The following is a 10,210-nucleotide window of genomic DNA, read 5'->3' on the forward strand; positions in this document are numbered from 1 at the left end:
AAAATCATTAGGATTTATTTCCCTCTAAAGAGAACTTTTAGATAATGATTTCTTTTCTAGGAGCACAAGGACAAATCTGAGGACAATCATAATTAGAAAAGACAAAAAAGCCCATCAGAGAAAAGAACCAATTAAAATTACCAAAGCAACAAAGCAAAGGGGAAACAATACAGTATTTCTTCTCAGAAATTAGTTAAACGAATTATTAAGGCATGGCCTATCTAAACTAACAGTCGTGCAGTTTGCACAAAATTTCCATTCCTATTATGAAATTATATGGGACATTGAAATTCTGCTGAAAGCCAAAGATGTGAAAATATTTTATATAATTTGATAAACTAGATAAAGCAAATGTCAAGAACAAAATATATGGTGTGCTTTTTGACAACACTATTACATACTGCCAGTTATCACAATTTATCTTCTCTCAGTGTCACTGTCACCCATTATTACTCTACTTGTCACAATGGAGTTGTAAGATATAAATATGTTTTCATGGTTAATAGGCATGTTATAGGGGCTCTGTAGGATTAAGGGTTTTTTCTTGCTGACTTCAGAGTGGTTTTTTTCTGTTTCCTCTATGAAAGAGGTCAGAATAGTAGTACTTTCCAGTAGATGCAATCCATGATTACAGATACACTAGTCTTGGTAGACGAGATTAGCACAGTTCTTGGGCCCTCCAACAAATCTTTACCTCCATAGGTTATATCTCTGACTAAGAAATGTGGTCTGAAGCCCATATCGAAAGTGTGGCAGTGAGGACTTTCAAGTTTATGTCTTTATTGATTTTATTAAGTCCAGAGATCTGGACTCGGTTTTTTTGTTTCGTTGTTTTGTTTTTGTTTTTTTTTTTTTCTTTGGTTTTTGGGCCACACCCGGTGACGCTCAGGGGTTACTCCTGGCTATGCGCTCAGAAGTCGCTCCTGGCTTGGGGGACCATATGGGACGCCGGGGGATCGAACCGCTGTCCGTCTCCTAGGCTAGCGCAGGTAAGGCAGGCACCTTACCTCGAGCGCCACCGCCCGGCCCCTGTTTTTGTTTTTTGATCCACACCCAGTGACGCTCAGGGGTTACTCCTGGCTATGCGTTCAGAAATCGCTCCTGGCTTGGGGGACCATATTGGATGCTGGGGGATCGAACTGAGATCCATCCTAGGCTAGTGAGGGAAAGGCGACCTTGCCCCTTGCGCCACCACCGCTCCAGCCCCTTGTACTCTTTAAAACACTTGTTTCCTCTCAGCTGGAAATCTCAAAAGTAGCCAATTATGGTGACTGCTTAATGTCCTGCAAAGCATATGCCCAAGTTTTTGTGTAAATACTGTGACACATAGCTCACTCATGACGCTCCCATCTGCGCAAAAGATACACTGCAGTGGGAGGAAACACAAAGAGAATGTGAAAGATTACTATTAGAAATGGATGGACGAGCAGGCTCTGAGCCTGATCAACAAAACAACTGCTGCGTTTCAACAAGGCATGATTCGCACGATTCCTCCTACTCCATTCTCTGTCATCCACCCCTACAGGGTCCATTATCCCACCTCTCCATCTAATGTTCCAGGTCCTTCTCATTCTCAGATGACACCAACTACCCATCTGGGGACCCTTCCATGATGTCAATGATGGGTTCTCCTACTCCTAGAATAATGCCTGTGGGACCTGTCCCTGGAAAAAGGCCACTGATGGACACTACATGATGCCTGGGCCTCCAATAATGAGATCTCCTGCACATCCATGATGGTGCCCACTCATCCTGGAATGATCAGACAGATAAGGAGATAAAGAGAGAGGGAGCTACTCTCTCTGTTTGCTTCTTATCACTTGTTTTTTGTCACCAGGAGATCCTGATGCTGACTCTGTTTTTGTTTTGTTTTGTTTTTTTACTAACAGCATAAAGGAAGGCTTTCTTCTCCTTCCTAGTCTGATAGGAATAGAGGATCTGAGAGGATTTTGAAATGTAAAAACAAAGCTGTCGGTTCTTTAATTTAAAAAATAGCTAATTACTCTTAATGTAAGCCTTCCTTATACATATACCGAGTGGATTCTCTTTCCTGGTTCCCCCCCCCCCCTCTCTCTCTCTCTCTCTCTCTCTCTCTCTCTCTCCCTCACCCTACACACATTGGGCAAGAAAATTATCGAAAACTATATTTAGATCTGTATTGCCTAAATTGTGAAGAAAAACCATGCGTTATATTTGCAATCTGAAAGTATATAGAACATTTTGAAAAACATAAGACTTTGATAAGATAATGCTTATTTATGTATTCTCCAAAAATGACATGTATAGACAGATATATACATATATACTAATTATATAGTTGGACCATCAACAAAATCATATAAAAACTCTAAGTTCTAAGAAAAACAATCTTAGACTTATTCATCCCAGTTTTGTATTACAAACAGTTTTGAAATTTTAAAATGTTGTAAAAGTAACACAATGAAATAAATTAAATGAAAAATGTCAGACACATGATATTGCAATTGTTATTATAAACTAATTGTTGCCGCAGACAAGGATACAAAAAGTGGAATTACTCTTACAAACTTGTCCTAGATCAAAATTGCTCTTTTTAGTACTCTATAAATGGGAAATGACAGAGTATAAACTAAGTAGACATTACAGTGGATATGTTATCAGTGTGCTGACACGGTATCCTTTGCCTTTTCTCTCTGATTTAATATCATCAGACACAAGGTGATTTAGAACATTCTCAGTAATAATGGAGAAGCTGAAAGCAGATGTGTTGATATTTTTAATGCCTTTTTCTCTTTTAAAAAAGTTATTTTCTTTAGTTAATAAAATACTATGGAGAAAATCAGTAGGTTACAAAATGTAATGTAAATGAATATTAAAATCAGATACATTTACAAGAAAAAAGAAATCTTTTAATTTTTCTTTTAATTCTTCAAATATAGATTGCTATTCTGTAAACGTATGACTCTATTTGTAGAAATCCATAATATATATCTAAATATATAATATATTTTCCATTAGAAATTCAAATTCAGCAACTTATAATATGCTACTGAAATAAATATAATGTTTAAAGATGAAGGTAACTCATTTTAATTTTTATGATTATAGTACAAGTACTTAGAAAAAATGTAGATATTCTAATTCATAGCCATATTTTATGGCATATAGAACCAATAAAATCTAGAGATAAAAAAATCCATAAAAAGATTCCTTTAAGTATTCTTAAGCCATCTACTTTCATCTAAATCAATGTATTCAAGGGACTGCACATGGTAATAAAAAATTGCTCTTAATACTATCAAAACTTAAAACTATCTTATTTTTAACTGATGCATGAAAGATAATACATATGAATAATGGGACTAAAGTGGTGGCACAAGCAGTAGGGTGTTTGCCTTACATGGGCCAACCTAGGACAAACTGTGATTTGATCTCCCATATGGTCCCCCAAGCCAGGAATGATTTCTGAATGCGTAGTCAGGAGTAACGCCTGAGTGTCACTGGGTGTGGCCCAAAAAGCAAAAAAAAAAAAAAAAAGTACATATGAATATCAAAATTGCTTGTAATACAAATACTTTGATACCCTTTTTTGAATTTTGGATAGGAATAACTCTTTTGGGGGGTTCTGTAGCCAGAATGACCTGTGATTCCCAACTCTTTACAAAGAAATGAGCATGACATATTGAATTTGGGGGATCATATATGATACTGAATGGTTCAAACCTAGGTCAGTGTATGCAAAACTAATGCCTTACCAACTGTGCTATTTCTCCAACCAAACTCTTTCTTTCTTATTTGTGGAGAAGCAATAGTATCATCAAACCTACTGAATAAATTTTTGTCATGCATAATAATAAGATTAAAACATGTGTGTAATTGTTAAATAAAACTAGCTCCAGGAATTTTGTTTCTACAAGTTTCTCAATATGTATCACAGGTCCTTCACCTACATTGTACTTTTACTTACATGCCAGCAGGCAAAATTTAAACAGAAATAAAGTTGTTTTCCCCAAGTGATTAAGCCAGTCTCTGCAGAACTCCAATGGGATCTAAACTAGTCCCAAATGGTGCTGAAAATACCTTAAAAGTCCAGTTGATTCTTTTTGGTAGAGTCTTAAATTAATCTTTCACTTTAGCTTTGTATCATAAATGCCTGAACCAAGTCTGCTTCTTGATTCTTGATTTCTTTATTCTCTTGGGCACGTTTGAATTTTTTTTTTTTTTTTTTTTTGGTTCACACTCCGCAGTGCTCAGGGGTTACTCCTGGCTCTTTGCTCAGAGATAGCCCCTGGCAGGCATGGGGGACCATATGAGATGCCAGGATTTGAACCACCATCCTACTGTATGCAAGGCAAATGCCTTACCTCCATGCTATCTCTCTGACCCCAAGCACATTTGATTTTTAAATTTTTATTTTATTAGAATTGTCAAATTATCAGTGAGAGTAAGATCAAGATAGAATTCTTCCATTAGCAACAATTATTTAAACTCCATTTAACTTCCTCAAAAATCCTATACTGCTCCTTTCCCAGGATGGATAACGTGCCTGAAACTGTCTTAAATAGGTTTTTCATTTTATAAATTATCTTCTATTTTTTAATTTAAAATAATCTTCATAAAACATATTTATCAATATACTGAATTTTATTATTTTATTTTTAATTACCTCATCTTGTTTTTATTTTCTCAAATGTCTTCAAAATGACAATAGGAATATTATTTTACATTGTTTTATATATGCCCCATGTCCTTAGTAAACAAAATTTAATTTTAATTAGTTAAAAAACTTTAAATGCCATCATTTTATCTTCTATTGATCATCTAAATCAGTACTTATGATTTACACAACTATTCTTTATCATTCAAAATTTATGAATGATTATTCCATGTTGGGGTCAGAACTTTTTTTTCTCCTGGATATTCCATATTGTTCTCTGATTCATGAATTTCAGTAGTGTTATGGAACTTTCTTTGTATAACTCTTTTACCTCTTTATTTATGTTGGTTCTGAGGTACTTGATTTTCTGAGGCACAGTTGAGAATGAGTTTGCTTTTTAATGTCTATTTATATCCTTCCAATTATTCCTATATAGGTTTTTGGTTTGTTTTTTTTTTTTTTTGGTTTTTGGGCCACACCCGGCGATGCTCAGGGGTTACTCCTGGCTGTCTGCTCAGAAATAGCTCCTGGCAGGCACGGGGGACCATATGAGACACCGGGATTTGAACCAACCACGTTTGGTCCTGGATCGGCTGCTTGCAAGGCAAACGCCGCTGTGCTATCTCTCCGGGCCCCCAATTATTCCTATATAGGAAAGCTATAGATTTTTGTATGTGACAGCACTGTAAAGACCTATTGTTTCTACAAAATTTTATATAGTTTAAGGTATTTTTAAGTATACTATCACATCATCTATAAGTAGTTTAGAATTTGGATTCTTACTCTCTTATTTGGATATCTGATATTTTTATGCCAAGTGTTTCCAGTACTCTATTGAATACAAGTGGCACAAATATTCAACCTTGCTTATTAAGGGGAAACCTTTTACTTTTCTTCATTGGTTACAATGTTTGTTGTGTGCTTTTAATAAATGGCTTTGACTATACTGAGGAAAATTCTTTCAAATTTCTCCTTATGAGTTTTTATCATGAATGGGTGCTAGATCTTGTCAATTTTTTTCTCTGCATTCATTGATATGAGTAAAAATTATTTTCTTTTCTCAATATGGTAATTTAAATATGGTCATATTTATTAAAACATCCTTGCATCACTGGGATGAATACTTATTGCTCATGTGTGTAATCAACTAGATGAATTGTTGGATTTCATTTGCTATATTTTATTTAGAATATTTGATTCTGTGTCTATCTAGAACATTGGTCTATAATTCTCCTTTTTAGTGTCTATGTCTTTTTTTGGTTCTAGAGTGATGATATCTGAAACAAATTGGGAGTCTCTATTTCTTAAATTTCATGGAAGAGCTTGAAAAGGATTAGAAATAAGTCCACTTTGAAGGTCTGAAAGAATTCACTAATGAAGAAATCTGGGTCAGGCTTCCATTTTTGATAACCACTTCAATATCCTTGATAGTGATCAATCGGTTAAAATATTCCTAATCATAATTGTTCAACCTTGGGAAGCAATAGGAGTCCAAGATTTCATCCATTTCTCTAATTTCTCTCATTTTGAGGCATAAAGATTCTCAAAGCAGCCTTGCCACCCTTTGAATTTAAATGGTATCTATTGTGACATCTACCCTTTCATTCTTTTTTTTTTTTTTTTTTTTTTTTGGTTTTTGGACCACAGCAGGTGATGCTCAGGGGTTACTTCTGGCTATGTGCTCAGAAATTGCTCCTGGCATGGGGGACCCTTTGGAATACTGGGGGATCAAATCAAGGTCCATCCTAGGTTAGCCACTTGCAAGTCAAATGCCCTACCGCTGCACTACCACTCCAGTCCCATACCCTTTCATTTCTAATTTGATTTATTAGCATTTTCTCTTTTTATTTCTGAGTCTTGCAAATTGTTTATAAAACTTGTTTGATAAGTTTATAAAACTTACTTTAATAGATTTTTATATTGTTTATGTGTTTCCAGTTTATTATTTTTTCTCTAAGTTTTATTTCTTTCCTTCTACCAGCATTTGGCTCAATTTGTTGGTTATTTTCCAATATATTAAGCTGTGTCTGTCATTAAAATATTTCTTCTTTTCTGATGAATATTTATTATGCACCCTGTGTTTTTTGGCAGTATGTTCCATTGTTTCTTTGTGCTTGTTGAACATCCTAAGCATTTCTACTCTGAACTTTATTTCAGAGAGGTTATATAGGGATTGGTACTGATTGGGTCTGCAGGATGTAATCTTCCCTACAAGACATTGTGAGATTTTGCACTGCTTTATATGTTTCCTTTTCTAGTCTCAAGGTACTTCTTTTCTTTTCTTTTCTTTTCTTTTCAGTCTTACACACCGCCAGGAAGCTCTCAGAAGAGTTTATGTTGCTGAGAGATTATCTTGAAGCCCTGAAAGCTCTGTCCTATTCTGAAGACCCTCCCTGGTTTTAGGTATGGTCTCTACCTGGGTGGTGGTTTGAAGTACTTTCTTTTATGCAGATCTCAGAGTTTCCATGCTTCGGCCTCCACCACTAACTTACTGGTTACTAAGTCTTATGTTTTTAAGAGGCAAATGACAAATATATCATTTTATTGTTATTTCTTTTCCACTAGGCATTTAACTAGCTCAAAAATAAAATAAGAACTTGATTCAGAAATGTAAAACCAGTAAACTCTTTTTGGAAAATGTTGATAATGAATTCAATATTTTCCTTATCTTTTTAATTACTCTCAATTGTCTGTAAAAAGAAAATTATTATTTTAAAAATTATTATAAAGAATATATTAAATATAATATATTTATTATAAATAATAAAATTATTCTTATATAAAAATCATTGCAAAGATTGGACCATAACCAAGTCTGTCAGATTTACATGTGCACTGGAGTATTTACAAGACTCCACAGGAATTTTATTGATGCCCTAAAGTTTACTATTCTGAACTTTGTTCTTTCTAAAACTATATTTATCAGTTATTTTTCTAAATTTCTTCTCTTTTGCAGAGTTGGTTCTCTCTAACACATAAGACTACCTGCTTTCTATTAATAAGGTATCTGTACCTTGTCTGTGGATTTATTCACTCCCTCTCAAGATCCAGATAAACTGGGTCTTTGTAGTTATGGGACTATACTAAAAGAGAAGAGTATTGAAAAAGAGAATGGAAACAGCAACTTTTCACTCAGTTACAAAGTATGGAATATTTTACTTATGGTTGTAGACAGAAGAAGAGAACAGAAGTTTGAAAAGAAGAAACACAATTTCTGATGTTTTTCTCTGTTTTATTAGAAATCTAAAACACTGAAAGATGTCAAAACAACTAATTTTTCAAAGGCCATAGCATTATTAATTATAGGAGCCTTTTAGAGGTATTTCCAGTTATATTTTAAATAAAAATAATTGGATATGAGGATTACTAAGAAATGGTATCTTAGGATAATTATAAAGAGAATCTGGCATTTGTAAAAGGTATAGTGTAGTAGCACTACACATATAAAAATAATATTTATTCTATCAAAAATAAAATCTCAACTTTGTATAAAGAAATAATTTTATTTCTTCCAAATATTTTGGCTTTGGGGCCACACTTTGTGGTGTTCAGAACATACTCTAAACTCAGGGATTATGCTAGTGGGTTTAGGAAAGTATAAGTCGTACAAAAGATCAAACCCCTATCAGGAATATGCAAGACAGCTACCCTACCAGTAATAATTTCTGAGTACAGAGACAGGAGTAATCCCTGACTATTGGTAGATGAGCTCCTGAAATATTTTGGAGTGATTAAAATGAATAAAATAAATATAAAAATCAGAGATAAATACATATATAATAAATATGCATTTTGATAAATAGGTTGCTTTAAGGTTTCAAAGAGGAATGAATAATCAAACAGTGTTAGAAAAATATGCTTAGTAAGTTGTCATAAATAAGAAAGGTAATGTTTTTAAAGGGTCAATTTTTTGGCAATGATTTAATTATAACTTCATAAAATGTATATATTAGTGCATTCCAAAATTATGTATCAAATTATATTCTATTACCTGACTACACATTAATAGATTTTGAAAATGAAATGATGACCATTGGTAACAATAATAGTTGAGATTGCAACAAATATTTAATCTTATTCCAATTTCTCATATTTTCTTAGTTAATATTATTAAGCTTTACTAAATCATACAAAAATGATCTAATCTTTATAAAATTCCCTGTAGTATTTAAATAGCTTCATTATGATACAAGAAAAAGATATTGGTTAAAGAAATACTGTAGTGGGCCTGGAGAGATAGCACAGCGGTGTTTGCCTTGCAAGCAGCCAATTTAGGACCAAAGGTGGTTGGTTCGAATCCCAGTGTCCCATATGGTCTCCCGTGCCTGCCAGGAGCTATTTCTGAGCAGACAGCCAGGAGTAACCCCTGAGCATCGCCTGGTGTGGCCCAAAAACTAAAAAAAAAAAAGAAATACTGTAGTATCAGCACCTTAGAAATTTTGATAATCTACCTATAAAGATATTTATGGTTTTGTTTTATACTCTCCTTTAAATAGTTGAAACACCCATCCATTCACTTTTATTATCTTAGTAAGTACTCTGGATTGTAAGAGAAATTCACAATAAATCATTACTTACATGCTTTAAAAGATATTGGATTTAATAATGTTTGATTTGAAATCCATTATTTAAATTAATATATTACTTTTCAATAAAAAGCAAGATATTTTAAATGTGTATATTAAAAAAACTAGTAAGAATATATTTTAAAACACAGGTTAAAAGATGTGGATATGGGATGCATGCTGGGAACAGGGGTGGAGGGAGGACAATATTGGTGGTGGAAATGCCCCAGATTCACTCACTCTGTACCTAAAATATTGCTGTGGAAGATTTGTAATCCACTTTGATTAAAATAAAAAAATAAAGGTTTCCAAACTGCACTTTTGTCTTGATAGGTTTTTTTTTTCTGTTTGTTTGTTTTTTTAGGTCACACTTGGTGACGCTCCAAGGTTACTCCTGGCTATGAGCTTACTCCTGGCTATGAGCTCAAAAATCGCTCCTAGCTTGGGGAACCATATGGAATGCAGGAGGACTGAAGCGCAGTCCATTGTAGAATAGCGCAGGTAAGGTAGACACCTTACTACTTGCACCACCACTCCAGCCCCTGTTCTTGATCATTTTAAAACTATTATTTTTAATTTACTAATTTTTAACAACTAGAAGAAAATTTTAAATTCTTACTCAACTTTGTCAAAAAAGCATCATTTCACAATTATTATTTTACAAAATTAATTTCTCCCCTTTTTTTAAAAACCCATGTGTTTGTACAAACAATTTTAAATATTAATACAACATATACATTGCCATTTACAAATAATAACAAAGCACTTTCTACTATAAATTTTAAAGAACAATGTCACTCACCTTCAAGTATGTAGAATGAAAGTCTAAGCATTATTTTCCTTTTTCTTCCAAAATATCCTCATGATTTGGAAGATCTTTATACAATTTGCATGCAGTGATTTCCATTCCTATGATAATTAGAGTTAGAAAATTGTTTTAGAGTTACCAGACTTTGTTCTTAGAATTGCATGTTGGCTTGATTCACACAATTTTTTGTCTAAGTTGTAT

General features: G+C 33.6%; 1 pseudogene; it reads left to right on the forward strand.

The window, feature by feature from the left end:
- Nucleotides 1–1,294: 1,294 nt before the first annotated feature.
- Nucleotides 1,295–1,781, forward strand: LOC126007109 (U1 small nuclear ribonucleoprotein C-like; annotated as a pseudogene).
- The last annotated feature ends 8,429 nt before the right edge of the window (nt 1,782–10,210 follow it).

The sequence above is a fragment of the Suncus etruscus genome, chromosome 4, assembly GCF_024139225.1.
Source record: "Suncus etruscus isolate mSunEtr1 chromosome 4, mSunEtr1.pri.cur, whole genome shotgun sequence".
NCBI classification, from domain to species: Eukaryota; Metazoa; Chordata; class Mammalia; order Eulipotyphla; family Soricidae; genus Suncus; species Suncus etruscus.